Source organism: Nesoenas mayeri, assembly GCF_963082525.1.
Source record: "Nesoenas mayeri genome assembly, chromosome: 8".
NCBI classification, from domain to species: Eukaryota; Metazoa; Chordata; class Aves; order Columbiformes; family Columbidae; genus Nesoenas; species Nesoenas mayeri.
In genome coordinates, this window is record NC_137554.1 from 21,290,685 (window position 1) to 21,291,148 (window position 464).

Consider the following 464-nt stretch of genomic DNA (forward strand, 5'->3'; position numbering starts at 1 on the left):
AACATGAACTCGCACAAGCACATCATGTGGGAGGTAATGGCTGTAGTTTAGTGAAATCAAGGACCCAGTTCTCAGACTCTTGTATAAATAATTCCAATTTGCAAGTATGATTGGAACATAACAAGTAGGTATCTGAGCCCTAGACTCAAAAACTTTCACTAAAACATGACTGGGAATTACAGAATCAAAAAGGGTTGAAAATACATTATTTTTTAAATGAAACAGTTAGTATATATCTGTGTTCACAGTGGCTTCTACTTACAGCCACAGCAGACACAATAAGTAAACATGGAAGTTATTATTTACTAGTTCTGATAGCAAAAATTGAAAAGGTATTTCATTATATTTTTAAGCAACTAGTTCAAAAGGAAAGCAAACTGTGAAGCTTACTGATGCAGAAGACCATGTGAGCTGAAAATGGATTAAAAAACGAGACAACTTAAAGGAAGATAGACCTACCAGTG